This window comes from Diceros bicornis, unplaced genomic scaffold (genome assembly GCF_020826845.1).
Source record: "Diceros bicornis minor isolate mBicDic1 unplaced genomic scaffold, mDicBic1.mat.cur scaffold_263_ctg1, whole genome shotgun sequence".
In the NCBI taxonomy this organism is placed as follows: domain Eukaryota; kingdom Metazoa; phylum Chordata; class Mammalia; order Perissodactyla; family Rhinocerotidae; genus Diceros; species Diceros bicornis.
In genome coordinates, this window is record NW_026691139.1 from 138,519 (window position 1) to 155,523 (window position 17,005).

A 17,005-nucleotide genomic window follows, 5' to 3' on the forward strand; every position below is an offset into this window, starting at 1 on the left:
AGGGAGAAAAGCAAAGATTCAAAACAAAAGTCACATATTTCTGTTACAAAGAATTTGATACAACTTTCATTCAAGTTATCAGGCCTGATAAGAAAATGAAGTTTCATTCCTTTTAAAAAATGTTATTAAGATATCAGGTCACTAATCCCGGGCCTAGCAAAAACAAAATTAACAATTTTATTTTAAAAGATGAAAATAAAAAGGCCTTATTATAAAAGAATTTTAGAACTGACGACTGTGGGCCCAAGACAGTGAAGAGTTTATTAACTCTAATAATTCCTACTTCTCAGCTGGGTGTCACTCTTTCTAGCTAGGACACAAAACACACGCAGCGGTGACTGCAGGTAAACCAGCCTTCATGCTCTGGTACCCACCACACATGGCTGGAACCAATAAAAATAATGACTTACAGGTATGCTGAGAACAAAATGACTGTTAGAAGAATTTCTCCCAAACACATATCAATTTTATTTACTGGGTAGGGTACTGATGGCCAAGGAAAGCAGGAAAAAAAAAAGTAGTAAAAAATATACAGAAGAATCCAAATACTTTTACTTTGTTTCTGGACTTCACTATTGTAACTATAAGATGCAAAAGCAATTGTGACTAGTGCTAGCAAAATGTACGACAAAAATCCAGTTATCAACACACTCAAAAACTAAGACACTCACAGGATCACTCATGAGCTTCCGCCATGATGGAGGTAGGAAGTTACCACTTGCAGCTGGAAAAACTCCCATAAGTTGTTCCAGTGGTTTAAACTGCAAGAAAGAAAAAAATTTTCAGATAAGACACAATTTTTATCTAAGCCAAAATTCTACAAATGTTATGGCTCTAAATACTCAAGCTTACCGGTTTAGTACCCTTCTCAAAATCAGAAGGCATGTCTGCAATACCTTCCAAGTCTGAAGCAAATGGTGCATAATGAAATGGATAATACCACTTCCAGGAAGCACAGCCCTAAAATCAGTAAAAACAAACAAACAACAACAACAAAAACAAATCTATGTTAATGATGGACACGGTAAAGACAAAAAAATTAAACTATCAACCTATAATATTCTACTGATAAAACATATGACTTTTGGTATACATTCCATATATTAAGTTTTTTCCATGAGTCCTAAAAGATGTTTGGATTGAATCTAAACTTTTACTTCGTATCAACGGCTCCTTGATTTAAAAAATACTGCAAAGCATCTTTAATAATCAGTAGTTAATACCAAACTTTATATTAACAAACACAATTTGGTGAAGATTTTTATCCTTAAAATGTGTTTGGTGACATTTCTTTCCAACTCGAGAGCTGCTATCATCACATAAAATGAAGAACAACTGCAGCTGACACTCACTGAGTGTACAGGTGGGTAAGGGACATCACTAGAAGAGTGACTGAGCGTAAAAGAGCCCAAAGTTTCATTTTACAATTCCCTATTATATTTTCATGTGACAACTTTCTCTTTACTTTAAAAATATTTAAGTAAACCAAGCAAAAAGAAAAAACAGTAAGTTATACTCAAAGAAAAGAGAAGCCTTCCTGAAATGAGTTTTGACTCTGCGCCTAGTGAATTAAAATCCTGAGGGTCAGAGCCAGCCCAGTGGCACAGCAGTCAAGTTCACACGTTCCACTTCAGCGGCCCAGGGTTCGCCGGTTTGAATCCTGGGCTCGGACCTACTCATCGCTCATCAAGCCATGCTGAGGCGGCGTCCCACACAGAAGAACCAGAAGGATTTACAACTAGGATATACAACTAGGTACTGGGAGCTTTGGGGAGAAAAATGTTGAGGGTCGGAGTAAAACACGAAATGAGAATATTTTACAATTGATACTTAGTGTATTAAATTACTTTCTACTTTCCAAAAAACTTCACCTATTCCCAAGTCACATCAAATTTGCTTCACTCCCCAAGCACGAAACCAGGTATTATCAGTGCTACAATCCCCTATATGTCCGCCTAATCTCTCACCAATCTGACATCTCATTTATCAAAAGCTTTAAGTCAGATACAGATTACTCCAATGAGAATGCACTTCATGTAACATCACTACACTATATGGAGGAAATGGGATCCTTCAAATTCCTTTCAAATTCTTACCAGTTATTTTCCAGGCTTTTGTCCTTTGTTTAGTCATTTAGCGACTGTGTATTAGTTACTCTGTTATTTTTTATTCCAATTAAACAAAACAATAAACTTTACTAATTTTAAAGACCAAGTACTCTCAACCACACTATTTAATGCTGAAATTCTTTAGCATAACAAAAATTAGCTTCGTTTATATATTAACACCTAAGGAGCTTCAAAGGCTTTACAAACAAATCTTATTTAAAGTAATGAACTTCTTTACAGGAAGCTTGAAAATATGAGTCTGGGTTCAATTTCACAATATAGCTCAACAACACACTATTATAGAAATAACTATTTTCTTAAAGTGATTAACTAGAGATTTAGAGGAAAATATTCATTTTGTACCTGGTAATAATATCGAAGAACCCAGCAGAGCCCTTCAACGTAAGACTGTACAACTTTAAGACGGAATTTGTCATCAGCTGCATCAACGTCAAATTTGTTCTTGTAGTACCGCTGCTTCCAACCAGCTTCCCAAAGCCTAAAAATCAGGCAAAGCCAGTTCATGTTGAATTAATACACTTTCAGTAACTAGCTACCAATTTATCATCCAAATCAATTTATACTTAATATCCAGGTAAAATGTAAATGAGTTAAACAGTAATATTAACATAGCTTCATTTAATTATTTCTAAAAAGTCCACTTTCACAGGATTTATTATCAACTTAAAGATAGTTAAACGTTAAAAACTCAAACACTGATTCTAGAAAGATCATTACAAAACTACAGTAAAAAAAAAAGAGAATAATCATTTATTAAAGTAGATACACAACACTTGTTTGCTCAGATTTTCATACTGTTTTACATGTTTTTTTGATTGTAGAACAATTCTAAAACTACATTTTAAGAGGCAAATACTGAAGATATTTTATATAGTTCAAGTTCCTCAGTTTGTTAAAGTATATCTAAATTACACAAAGAAAGTCAACTAAATTACTTTTTTGAAAAAGAATAATCTAGAAGCCAGGCAGAAATTATGTATATACCTACTCTCCCTATCCTTGGGCCTTCTCCCTCATTCAGCAAAGCGTTGTTGGCATAAGTGAAGGACACGGACACACACACACACACACGTTCTGGTAAAACTTAGAAGGAGGTCATCAATTCACTAAATTTTCATTAATCACTGAAAATACAATGTGAAAAACCACATTTTCACTCAAAGTATTTTTTATTTTTTTAAGTACTCATTTCTCAATCTCTGAAAGATTTAAAGATGCCAAAGAATACTAAAAAAAAATCAAGAACGATCAAGAACATCAGGATGATTCTCCATTAAGGGCTCTTTTCTACCATGTGCCAGATCTTACTAATTAATTGCAGTCATGTTTCAGAATACACCATATCAATTTTTTTTATTTACTTTTTTTTTTGAGGACGATCAGCCCTGAGCTAACATCCAATGCCAATCCTCCCCCTTTTTGCTGTGGAAGATTGGCCCTAGGCTAACATCCATGCCCATCTTCCTTTACTTTATAGGGGATGCCGCCATAGCATGGGTTGACAAGAGGTTGAATCTGCGAACCCCAGGCCGCCGAAGCGGAGTGCATACACTTAACTGCTGTGCCACCGTGCCGGCCCCTACACCATACCAATTTTAACTTTGCCCCCACGCAAAAGATTTACAGAACATCAATTAGGAGAAATATCTTCTATCCATAATGTTGAATATCACTATTTTACAGAAACTATTAATGAAATAAATGCTAAGAACTCCAAGCATTTCTTGATAGAAGCAATTCTACTTTGATTATCTTCAGCACCAAAATTAAACAATAAAGTACTAAAAAAATCAAGTTAACTATTAAGCTGATATTGATCATGATGGCTACACGGTAAAACAAAAAAATATACTCCAAGAGTTGCAGAAGCAGAGGATAAAAACTCAGATCAGGTAAATGCTCAATCACAAGTCACCACAGATCTCTGAATCTGACATCAAAAGATGTTGGGAAAATACAGAACCAGACATCACACTTCTGAAGTTTCTAATCATAAATACAAACACATCATCCACATCCTATAAAAGAAGCATGAGCTGTGAACCACTACTGTTTAACTTTGAAATAAATCATTTTGCAAAATTCTAAATGAGTTACAATTATTGAGGTTGTTGGCCCTTTGCACTTGAGCCCAGGGTTCAAATTCAGATTTAATCACACAAGAAGCTGTTAATCTTATTATATAATGATCTCAAACTTCTGTATAAATTAAAGACTCCAATTTTCAGACTATAAATTTTAAGTATATAGCTAATGGGAAACTTCTCTGTCATGAAATATAGTTGTGCATATGCAAGTTCGTGGTTTTTAAAAATACATTTCTCTCTTAACCGAAAGCCTTTTGCATATTTCATTTTAAAGAAGAAACTTTTCAATTGAGATGATTAAAACAAACTATATCAAGTAACCAAATGTAACTGAACTTTCTGGGTTAAGCAGCTTGAAAATTTAATCACATAACAGTAACATTCAGATCACATAGAGCTGAACACCTCATGTCTAGCCAATCTAGTGCCTCGTCTCAGAGGGAAAAGTGGCTTGGAGGACGAAAACCAGCATGCATACTAATCTAGATACTTAGGTTTAACAGCTATAGCTTACACATCTCACTGGAATTTACTGACTACCCTAACTCTCCACATTAATTACTGGTGGATAAAAAGATCACAGGCAAGCATCTGAAGGCACTGCTGCTCTAAGCTAAATAGCATTCATTAGACGGCATCTATTTCAGCAATTTGCTAACAAAGTGCTACCAAAAAATAGCTTCACCTGACGTTATCCTCTGGTTCAGGTTCACTGTCACTGTCTTCTGCTTTTCGCTTAATTCCTCCTATCAGAGACGGGCCATCAGAAGTGAAACTCGTATTAGGAGATACTGAAGGACTCTGTAGACAATTATGACATTACAGAGGAAGGATTTAATTATTCATTTCACATAAGAAGTTACATCCAACTACTGTTACCACCATGCTTCACAGTAATACATTTTTTTAAAGCTATTAAATAGATATGGTAAATATATTTAGAAAGTATAAAGACTGATCTTGGCCTACTCCACCTCTCCAAAAAAGAATAATATAGTACCAAGCCTCCTACGCTTAAACTCAAAAGAATTTGAACATTAGGGTAAAAACTGCTTCAGAAGAAATAAGAAAAACTTAATTTCATAGATTTTTTTTTTTTTAATTATAGGACTTGAACATTTTTTCTCTTTGGTGGTTCCCTCGTGTTATGAATTTGTGATCACTTTCCACCAATTAACTAACAAAGCTGTAAGGGGAAAAATATATATATATGTATATAAATTAATACATAAAATACTCAATGCTGGTGAGAATAAAGTTAGATGTAAGTGGTTCAACCTAGTACAACCATTCTAGAAAGCAACAGTTTAATGAGACTCCGCCAGATATCTGTTAAACTATTTTATACATGTTGTTTTAAAATTCATTGTACAAATAAAATCTATTAGTCATCTTAGAAAAATGCAGCTTTTATTATTATTTCAAAGACTTGGATACCACTTTAAATTTACCATTATCTTCCCTTTGTACCTAACTCAATGAACATAGTAGCACCCTAAAGTATTTTAATATTTAACTAAAAAATTAGGGGCAGCTTGGTGGCATAGTGGTTAAGTTCACACACTCCGCTTCAGCGGCCCGGGGTTCACAGGTTCAGATCCCGGGCGCACACCTCCACATCACTCAGCAAGTCATGCTGTGGTGGCATCCTACATACAAAATAGAGGAGGATGGGCATGGATGTTAGCTTAGGGCCAAACTTCCTCAGCAAAAAGACAAAGATTGACAACAGACGTTAGCTCAGAGCCAATCTTTCTCACACACACACACACACACACACACACACACACAAATTAATATGTTCTGCAACTTTAATGTTAAATGACCAAAAACCTAAGTGGCAGAAAATGTTTTCATGGTAAAGTTTTTCTTCTGTTATTCACAGTATATTAGATATTTCAAGTAAATTATTTTTAAATCGAGAACTCAGGAGCCTATTTTAATGATACTGTAACTAAAACCTCAGCATGAAGGTAGTTCACACCAAAGGCCAAGAAAAGTTACAACAAAGCAAAACTATATTTCACATAGAGCTCACAACACTTTCCTTTAATAGATGTATAATATCAATTTTATTCATGATACTGTATGGCTAATACTATCAAAAAAAAGAAAAGAAAAGAAAAAAGAAAACAGGGGCCAGCCCTGTGGCCTAGTGGTTAAGTTTGGGGCCCTCTGCTTCAGCGGCCCGGGTTCAGTTCCCAGGCACAGACCTAAAACATTCGTTGGCAGCCACCTATATACAAAATAGAGGAAGACGGGCACAAATGTTAGCTTAGGGCAAATCTTCCTCAAGCAAAAAGAGGAAGATTGGCAACAGATGATAGCTTAGGGCCAATCTTCCTCACCAAAAAAAAACAACAAAAAAAAAACAAACCACAAAGAATAAAAATAAATCCAGGAAGGCACTGTTGTACTTGGAAAATGAGATGGGTATTTTCAGTCAGACACATCTGAGTCTGAAATACCAAGTCCAATCTTTACCAGCTGTATGGCCTTGGGCAATTTATTTAACCTCTGTCAGCCTCAACTTCAAACAGGGACGATAATGTTCTATCTCTTTACAGGTTATAGCAAGGAGTAAATGAAACAATATATGTAAACCATCAAAGCTGCCTGCCTGGTGCATGGTGGTTAACCATTCAGGAAGTCATCCCTATTAGTTTTTAAACAACACTAATCCATTTGGATTAAATTAGGAGAGTGATATTCCTGTCAATCATCTAAGTACAGAGAAGTTGTAAACAAAGCAATCTTTCCCAAATTCACAAACAAGATATAAATTATCTTTAGACAACAAAAATAATATACCTTCAAGGGAAGAAAAGAAGAAAAGAAGTTGTTTGCTCTTTAATGCTAAAGATCTGCTGCTCTTTTCTGCTCTATCTCTACTAACAAAAGTATTCAGAAATATTCTTTCCTAAACATACCAGAGTCATACCAATTCATTCAAATTTCTTTTTAAAAAGCTGTTTTTGCAATCAAAGTTTATTAAACTGAGAATGGTCGCAAATATAATGAAACTACACTTCAGAATGCACAATTTAAAAACATATTTATGAGGAAACAGAAGCTATCTAATAAAACACTAACCATGTTGACCATCAGTAGATACCAGTCAAGCACTGGAGCCCAGCACACCCAAACAGCTCAGAAAAAATAACACAGCAAAAATCCATAACTGTAAAGCCTTCCTTTAAATAAACTGGTCATTTGGCTTCATGATTTCCTTAAATTCAACACATTCTAGATGAAAACTCCTCTATGCAAAGATTCCAGTAGAAATAACTGTGTCAAGGAGAATTAAGACAGGATCAAATAAGCAACCTAATCACCAATCTCCCCATTCCTATTCCCATGGCAGACATTATTAATCAATATAGTCTAATCCTGTGGAGCCTGAATATTGGAATCTTTCTCAAAGCAATCATAGCTGGCAAAGTTTAAACCTACCTGCCTCCCTGAGATTAAGAAAAAAGCATTTTATCATCAATGTGGTCTTAGCAATACTAGTCACTCTCAGTTCATTCTGTGAGGACGGTAGTCACTATAATCTTAAATGATGGACATCAGCTTTTTCCATTCTACACAAGCATCTCACTGCAAAACCTTTCACTGACTCTCCATAGCCCACTCTGTTAATGGTGTGAGGAATAAGACAAGAAAGCAAAAACAGAACAAAAACACAACAGAAACCCCAGCCGCTTCTCTCAGAAGATGCAAAATCTCTTTCCAAATTCCTAATCTAAGGTCCTAAAACTTCTAAGTGTGAATTTATGGGAATATAAATTCAACCAGTCTCATGATATGGCAAAAATTTCACATATAGGGTTGCCTTGTGATAAAGGATTTGAGCATCAATAGGATAACTATTAGAATAATGAAATTTAAATATCCCAACTTATGTAATACCCTTGGATATATCATAGCAAAAGTTTACATAGGATACTGTACCTTATATAACATCTTTCCTCCCTCTACCACACTCTCTCTTTCTCTCGTGCCTACTAGCCTGAAACAAGCAACAGCTTTGATTACCTTTTGTCTGTGTACATTAGTTCACGGTCTGTTCCCTTACCCCTGCTGCTGCCCTGCCGGGTGCTCTGAGCTCACGGTCTGCTGCCATTACAGGAAGCTACTGAATAGAGCATAGCCTTGCTGGCTGAGACGATTTGCTTCTGCAGTCTGGATTACAACGTTCAAATAAGGAGGAATACCATGAGGCAAATCCATTCAGTTCCTGAGTTTATAAATAGGGAGCAACCGAGCCAGCCCTGATGGCCTAGTGGTTAAAGGTCGGCGCGCTCAGGGCTGGCCCCATGGCTTAGCGGTTAAGTGCGTGCGCTCCACTACTAGCGGCCCGGGTTCGGATCCCAGGCGTGCACTGACGCACCGCTTGTCCAGGGTGCTGAGGCCGCGTCCCACATATAGCCACTAGAAGGATGTGCAACTATGACATACAACTATCTACCAGGGCTTTGGGGGAAAAAAAGAAGAGGAGGAGGATTGGCAATAGATGTTAGCTCAGAGCCGGTCTTCCTCAGCAAAAAGAGGAGGATTAGCACGGATGTTAGCTCAGGGCTGATCTCCCTCACAAAAAAGTTTGGCGCGCTCCACTTTGGCAGCCCAGGTGCGGTTCCTGGACGCAGAACCACACCACTTGTCTGACAGTAGCCATGCTGAGGTGGCGGCTCACATAGAACTAGAAGGACTTATAACAAGAATATACAACTAGGTACTAGGGCTTTGAGGAGGGGGAAAAAAAGAGGAAGACTGGCAACAGATGTTAGCTCAGGGCAAATCTTTCCCAGCAACAAAAAAAGAGCTCTAAAAAAAATGTGGATAATGAGAGCTACCTTAAAATATGTATTCAGATATATTCCACGTCTGAGTTGGAGAGTGAGAGTTTAGGCAGTGAGGAGTACCTGTATTTGACAAACTGAGGAATACTATCCTGCAAAATGCCCATAACTGATCCCTGGGAGGAAAGGGGAAATACGGCAGCAAAACCACCCTCTTCTCTTGCTCTAGCTATGAGACATTTGGATGTCCTGTCATGCTTCTAGCACCATCACCACCCAGTACCTTTGGGGAAGCAGGAAGCACTGTGGCCCCACTGCATTAGAGAAACACTGCAGCCACTTAGCTATCCACATTTACATGTATGTTCTTTTCTTTCACATCATTTAGATATTTTCATATTAATAAGGATTTAACAGAGTTCAAAATATCTCAAGGCAAAAGAAATTGAGAAAAACTATAAAACAAAACAACTCCAGGCTAAGTGATAAAATTCACACACAACTGTAAGAGGCATCTGAAAGTCACCACTCTTCAATGCTACATAAAAATAAGTTACTTACAGAATTATTCTGCATCCTCATTTCATAGGCTGCTTGTCTCGGATTACTGGCTACTTGAGAACGTGGTGAATTTCTTGAACCCGAGGCATGAGGGGTTAATATTCCACCAGGAGTGAAAGCTGGTTGATCTCTCTAACACAAATGGAAATGAATGTAGAAATTAAAATTAAATCACAACACAGTTAGATGACAGGAAGAAATGAAGGCAATGGAAAAGAGTCCCTGCTGTAAGCTCTTTAAAGACGAAATGGATTTCCGTTAACATTACAGGGTTGTCTACAGTTTGATTTGATGGTAACTTACCCTGTAAACAATAGTCTGTAATATTTAATAACTCTGCTATAAAAGTACATATAATACACTTTTCTGATACATAGAAGCTATTCAAATCTCATTAGGTTATTCCCTTATGTTCACTTACAATTTCAAAACGCATTCAAGACACAATTTTAGGCAAATAAAGATAACTATTAAGGTAAAAAAATAAGCCAAGAGTTTGATTTATACTTAGGAAATACAACTTCTATTTATCCTTCACCTTGATGGAATTTAACTCTTTGTTTCCAATTAGTTAGAGCTATGATTATAGCTACAGTAGGTGACAGTCATGGCTGACTGATAAAAGATATTTTTTAAATAGACACTGACTGAAAGAAAATAATAATACATAAGGTAGACATCAAACATGCCCTTCCCTATCTAAGTGGTTTTGAACCCACCTGCAACAATAAATAACTCTACTTTTCTCCCTTATAGGTTCCTGAAATTGCTCGATTCTAATAAAATATAATAATAAAAGGTAGTCCCCAAACTCCATTTGTTTAAAATCCAGTAAGGAAGACAAGAAAAACAAAAACTTAAGAAGTTAAGTGACTATAAAGTGTTATGCAATTAACTAAGCAAACAAATATCACAAGCGAGAAGCACTCGAGTTAAAAGGAAGGACTGCTCAACCTGGATTACAAGCGGAAGCAATAGGGAGGCCTCGTGGAAAATGTAAGATGGGAGGGAGCCGTGAAGTCAGAAACCCATTGAGAGGGACCAAACAAAGGCAATGCTCTGAGTCAGGAGGGACTTGCTATATTTAGAAGACAACTGGGGAAAGCAGGGTGAGAACTTGACCAGATCATAGTATGCTCTGCACGCCAGACTAAGACAGAACTGGATTCTGCGGGAACTAAGGAGTCACTGGTAATTTCTGAGCAGAGAAACAACCAAGTTTCGAGTGTTGTGTTCTAGGAAGAGTAACCTGACAAGGATATAGACAGAGTGCAGTAACTTTCAAGAAGATACAAAGAGCTAACTATTTTTATTACAAAAACAATACCCAATTACCGTAAAAAATTCAAATAGCTAAGTGCTACCCGGCCCCTCTGGCCCATCAAGTGTATCCCCTCAGACTCTAGAGCTTAGAAAGGACTTCTTTAAAACTGACACCAGCATTCTTTCTCCAGGTAAGAGGCAGCTGGGTAGACATTATGTCCCTAACAAACTACTGGATAAGGAATAAAAAGCTATCTTCCTCCCAAATTGTAAATGTATGTTATTGCCAATCTGATGAAATGAATTAAAACTCACCTTCATTCTCTTTCTCTTTTCTTTCTGTCGTCTTCTAAAACTGTCCTAAAAGTATAAAATCCACATATTCTGTCAAATAATTACACAAAAATGTAAGAGTTAAACATTACCAGGAATGATTTGGGAGACAAAGTTTTAAAGGAAGACCCCAGAAACGTAACTAATTAAACTAGGCAATGGACTATATGTTCAAAGTGTTGCTTATCAGAACTTTAGATAGACAGAGAGCATTCTAAATTGAGTTTAGATACAATTTAATTATTCCTCTTAATTTTTTTCAGATAGTTTTTGATATCATTTCAGGAAAGAATGCAAGAGTCATAACAAAGACCCTCTGTTTTATCCTGGAGCAAGTAGCCCACCAATACGGAGAAGATACAAATAAGTAACTCCCCACTTACTTTGGGCCACTCAAAGGCCTCCTTTACCCCAGAAAGCATTCCTCCCACGCCCAAGTTTCTGTGAGCATCAAGGCACTGAAACGACAGCTACGGTGGCCATGGCTGTTGCTGTGGACTGAAACAGGGGCCAGCAGGTCCTGTACTGACTGTCATTCTACCAGCAGCTGCACTTCCATCACTTCCAAGTCAGTACTGCCACCTGCAATATAATACCCTATTGAGATCTGAAATTTGTGCTTTGTGCCAGGAGACGGGCTGAATGCTGGATACATGGTGACTGACGACCTTAAAACCTCCTAAGACAGCAAAACCACCAATTTCTTTAATCAAGCTTTTGCCCCATCTTTAAACTTATCTAGGTCACCAATGACCCACAGACTGTGAGATCCATTGCTCAGTTTTCAGTCCGTATCTGACCGTGACTCTTTCTTCTTGATCCGTGCTCTTCACTTGGCTTCCAGGACACTACACTCACCTGGTTCTCCTCTTTCACTCTTGCTGAATGCCTTCACTCAACTTCCCAACACCTTAATATTGGCGTTCCTCTTCACCCAGTACTTGGACCTCTCACTCTCATGGGAGTGATCATCCAGTCTCACGGCTTTAAACACCATCTACGTGCTGATGACTCCCCAGTCAGGACCTCTCCCCACTCAACATCTCCACTTGGGTGTACAAACTTCACATGCCCCAAATGGCATCCCCACCCCTAGCTTTGTGCCTCCCAGTCTTCTTTATCACAGTAGCTCAGACCATTTTTCAATTGCTCAGACAAAATGCTTCGGAGTCATTCTTAATAGCTTTCCTTCTCTCACCCCTAGCATTTAATTCACCAGCCAAATCCACTAGTTTTACCTTCAAAACATGTTCAGAATCCAATTACCTCTTATCAATCTCCACTGCCACCATGTTGGCTCCCTTGGATTATCGCAAAAGAGCCTAATTGGGCTCACTGTTTCTATCTTTGCCTCCACACAGTTAGTCTCAACAGGGCAGCTAGAGTGATCCTTTTATAATATGTGTCAGATCTTGTCACTTTTATACTCAAAACCCTCCACTGATGCAGAGTGAAAGCTCAAGTTCTTATAATGACCTATAGGGTCCTACCAGATCTGGCCCTCCATCATCTTTCTGACCTCCTCTCCTACCCCTACTACTTTCCCTTTGCTTCCTCTGTGCCTGCCACACTGGCTCCTTGCTGTTCCCTGAACATCCTGGGTAAGCTCCTGCCCTAGAGCCTTTGCACTGGCTATTCCTTCTGTCTGAAATGCTCTTCCGGCAAACACCTGCATGATTACTCCCTCATATCCTTCAAAGTCATCTGTCAGTGAGGCCTTCTCTAGTCATCTTTACTAGAACTGCAATGTCCTCATGTCCACCTTCCCAGATATTTCCTCATCTGCTTTTTTCTTCACAGCACTTATCACTCTCTAACACATTACACACTTTACTTAGTTTTTGTGTTTATTGTCCATCTCCCGCGGAAGAATATCAGCTCCATGAGGTCAAGAATTTTTGTCTGCTTTTTTCTTTTGTTTTTTGTTGTATCAGTAACACTCAGAATACTATTTGGCACACGGTAAACACTTAATAAATATATGCTGAATAAATGAAGAAGATTTGCAAGACAAAAGGCAAACATCAAAGCTCATAAAATAAAAAGCATCATATTTCTGACCTAACTGCTCAATTTTAATAATAAATATTGATGTATTCCTCTTTTACCATGTATTCTGCTGGTCAGTTAAATACCTATTTCTAAGGGTGGTAGTTACACATAAGCAAAATAGGTACACCTGGTTGGACTTAACTGATCTTTAATTTTTGTGTGCTATGAACTTCTTTGGAAGTCTGTCAAAAGCCGGAGACACACTTCCTGGGAAAATACACACACCTAGATACTATTATATTGAATTTCTGAGGGTTCATAAATTTCCCCGATGTCCAACCATGCTGACAAACATCATAGGATGTCAGGGATACCAAAAACGATCCAAAGCTTTAAAATGCCCTCTCTGCCAGGCCAGCTGGAAACTTTATTACTCAAATCTGAAGCACTCTGGTATCTATCAAATCCCATACATCCCACTCTAATGGCAAATATCACCAATACTTAATAGTACAGAGTAACCTAAAACCACATAAAAGGACTGTTCTAACGTGAGGCTTTTACACCAAGTACTACACCGTCTGTGTAGTTTTTTCTTAAGCATAAATGGCAGCAGGTCAGGTGGAGCCACCAGAATTGTTGAAGGCTTAGTTAAAAATGGCTGTCCTGATAGACATTTGATATCCTAGACAAAGTCAGTTATGCTATTTAAATTTTACATGTGAAAAATTCTTGCCATCACAGAACATTACCAAGTACCAAAGGCTTTAAAAAGAACACTTACAGTCTACTCACACTGTTACATAAAATGGTACCCAAGGTTCTAAAAAAGAGATCACTAGCTATAGCATACAAAGCTGAAGAAAATATAAAATCTTGTCAGATGCAATGACATGTTTTAATCTGTTAGGAGATAATGAAGCAATGTAGCAATATTATTATGTTGCTATTTGCTCAAAATAGCCATATGACTTTTTATAAAATCAGTTTCTAAAAGGATTTCCTTCACTCTCTTTCTAAAAAGCTACTATCTGCTCATTTTACCCACTGCTTGCCTCCCTTGCCACTCTTGCACAATCACCCTGCAACCTACTCTGCCTCCAGGCTACTGCCCCTCCACCCCACTAACTCTTCAGGACCTCTGAACCCCTGGCCATGGACTAGGGGCCTATCTCACTCTGACGCCTCCCGCAGCACCAGTGGCTTCTCATCTCTTCAGGGATTTCCTCCCACCTCTCTAGAACTGACTCCCCTTTCTCCTTAACATCTATGCTTCTTAAGGTTTCTGTTGGAGGCACTTGAACTCCATACAAAGCTCCAGGGATTTCAACTTCACACTCATGACGTGAAGTATTCTGCTAATGTTCTCAAATCTCCTTCCAAAAGACTTCTGCCCTGAGCTTTACACATATCCATCTAACTGCTTCACGGACTTTTCTCCTCTCAGGTGTCCTGTGACACCTCCAACTCTGTATCTCCAAACTGAACCTCAATTTCTACCTTGTCCTCACCCCAACCTGCTCTACCCCCACTGCTTGCTGTCTCATGAACGGCCCAACCACACTCCCAACTGTCCAAGCCAGACTGGACTTCTCACCTAAGCACTCACTCCATCATATGTCATCAATTTCCAAGTGCTTTATTATTTTATTTCTTTCTTTTATGTTTAATTGCTTACTCAGAGCTGCAACCCTCTGCCTAGACTGATGCTATCTAACCCAGAGGCCCCTACACTCCACTACCAGAGTACAGAGTTTCTAGGTCTTCACCTGACTTCCACAGCATCAACATTTCCTATAAAACATGGCATCCACTAGTTCATTCCCAGCATTCTCCCAGTCTTGGAACCCTCATTTCACATCCCGTTGATCAGACACGTGTTTGGATTTTTATCTTCATCAGGATTATGAAGAGAGAAAAAAATTACAGTGCAATTCACACAGTGTGCAATACACAGTTCCACACAGCAAGCATCACAGCCTTTATAAAATAATCAAAGCACTGGCCACTCATGATTACACTGGCGTTTGATACACTATAATAATATAACAATGCATTCAAAGAGGTTAAAAGTACAATCACAGGATCATCACAGCATATTAGAGACAGGAGCAATTTAGCTACTGCAATAGAAACACTTTACCTCATCATCCTTTCTCTTTTTAAAAATGCTATCCTCAACTTCACCAACTGCTAACATGATCATCTGTACTCTTTGCAGATTGACATAACCACTTTCTGTAAGGTAACCCTGTAAGTGATAAAATACATGTAAAATAATCTTCTTATAAAAGCAAATACTTCTGTTTTGAAATTATTCAAGAATGAACTCACCCCAGTTTTGTGAACCACATTTTTGTATATGTTAACCAAACGGTCAATTGCACCTTCCATGCCACCAGGAAACAAACATTATGTATTAGGACCAGTACGCACTGTAAGCAAGAAGGCTACAACAGTAGTTTAAAAACCCACACAAACACACATACCGAATCTCTAACGACGGCAGGTGAGGAAGGAAGTCATTTCCCACAAAGAAGCACATGAAGACCCAGTCATCAGTGCTCCTCTCGACATCAAATGTGAGCGGTAGGCTGGCCATGGTGAGCTCTCTTTCCAAATACTACAACCAAAAAGGAATGCTGCCATGAAAGCTATGAAATGGCACTCTGCTTTAGAGGGCTGATTCCAATGATTATTGCTACATACCTCACGAAGAACATCAAGACGAAGGAAGATAAACTCTCCTTCTGCACAAGGAAGACTATCTGCAAGTTCATCGTGCTGCAACAAAAGGAGTAAAGATTAAACAAGTGTACTCTAAACCCTGTAATTTGTTTCCAGCCAAACGAACATTATAGCTTTTTTTAAAGCAAGATCCATTTTAATATTACAAGTACTAAATAAAAAAAGAACTCACCAAACCATTTTAAAAATAAAAATTACCCATAATCCCAATCATACCTAGACCAGGGATCGGCAAATGTTTTTTGCAAAGGGCCAGATAGTAAATATATATATTTTAGCCTGTGCGGGACACACAGGGTCTCAGTTGCATATTCTTTCATGTTTTATTTCATTTTTACAACCTTTTAAAAATATAAAAACCAGGGCCGGCCCCCTGCATAGTGCTTAAGTTTGGCATGCTCCGCTTTAGCGGCCAGGGTTCGCAGGTTCGGATCCTAGGCGTAGACCTACACCACTAGTCAGCCGTGTTGTGGCGGCAACCCACATACAACATAGAGGAAGACTGGCACAGATGTTAGCTCACGGCTAATCTTCCTTTAAAAGTAAAAAATAAAGAAAAAAGTAAAAACCATTCTTAGCTCACAGGCCAAATCTAGAGGGCTGGAGTTTGCCAATCTCTGACGGATAGCCAACCAGTATTTTGATGTGTATGCCTCTAGACCCTTCTCTGTGAGCATACAGTATATTTCTTACCTGCTCTTTTCACTCACTGTGTCTTTTAAAGAGGTACCATAATCTTAAAACAGATAGAAACCTCTTTAGAGACTGGATATAATAAAGTGAACCCAAAATATGCAGAAACTAGGAGTAACTTAAAAGTATCAAGAAGTTTAAAGTATCAACAAGTTTAATATATTTGATTTGTAGTTCCTTTTAAGAATAACCATTTGAAACATTACTTGTACAAACAAATCATGTGCCATGGACATTATTACCTATGAGACTTAAGCCTCGTATACTTACAAGCTGTGTTAGAAAAAGTGGAGAGTAGAAAGAATGAGCACATGCATGCTTTTGAATGTGTCTTTAAAGAATTTTCAAAGACACATTTCTATGAGAGGGAACAGAGAAAGTAGGTAAAAAATCTAAT

The 17,005-nt window shown here is 38.0% G+C and overlaps 1 long non-coding RNA gene across 1 annotated transcript; it reads right to left on the reverse strand.

Moving 5' to 3' along the window:
* Window positions 1–4,973: 4,973 nt before the first annotated feature.
* Window positions 4,974–15,570, reverse strand: LOC131402775 (uncharacterized). The gene is made up of 5 exons (XR_009218958.1): window positions 15,502–15,570; window positions 15,311–15,418; window positions 11,158–11,202; window positions 9,580–9,711; window positions 4,974–5,017 (listed from the first exon to the last, which is right to left on the reverse strand). It is a non-coding gene; the product is annotated as an uncharacterized LOC131402775 (long non-coding RNA).
* Window positions 15,571–17,005: the final 1,435 nt, after the last annotated feature.